At 38.0% G+C, this 316-nt stretch overlaps 1 non-coding gene across 1 annotated transcript; it reads right to left on the reverse strand.

Annotated features, from left to right (window-relative positions):
* Positions 1–243: 243 nt before the first annotated feature.
* Trnak-uuu lies at positions 244–316 on the reverse strand. The gene has a single exon. It is a non-coding gene; the product is annotated as a tRNA-Lys (tRNA).

The raw sequence follows: 316 nt of genomic DNA on the forward strand, positions 1-316 counted from the left end.
AAATGTCTTTTTAAAAACTATTATTATACCTGACATTAAAACGCGCGCGTTCGGCCAGAAGAAACGACGGATGCTAATGGAATCAGCGATAAAGATAAGAAATTTTGTGATGTCTCTTCATTTCTTGCGAAAACCTTCATTTCTTTAGGCAACAATGATGTGATAAGATGCTTTTTTGGTTCTGTTAACGAGAATATTTATATTCATGAGGGCATAAGATTAAATGAATGCAAAATAAATTACCGCCCGAACAGGGACTTGAACCCTGGACCCTTGGATTAAAAGTCCAATGCTCTACCGACTGAGCTATCCGGGC

The sequence above is a fragment of the Ctenocephalides felis genome, unplaced genomic scaffold (assembly GCF_003426905.1).
Source record: "Ctenocephalides felis isolate EL2017-DRISC unplaced genomic scaffold, ASM342690v1 CF-g0.4_SCAFFOLD_01886, whole genome shotgun sequence".
NCBI classification, from domain to species: domain Eukaryota; kingdom Metazoa; phylum Arthropoda; class Insecta; order Siphonaptera; family Pulicidae; genus Ctenocephalides; species Ctenocephalides felis.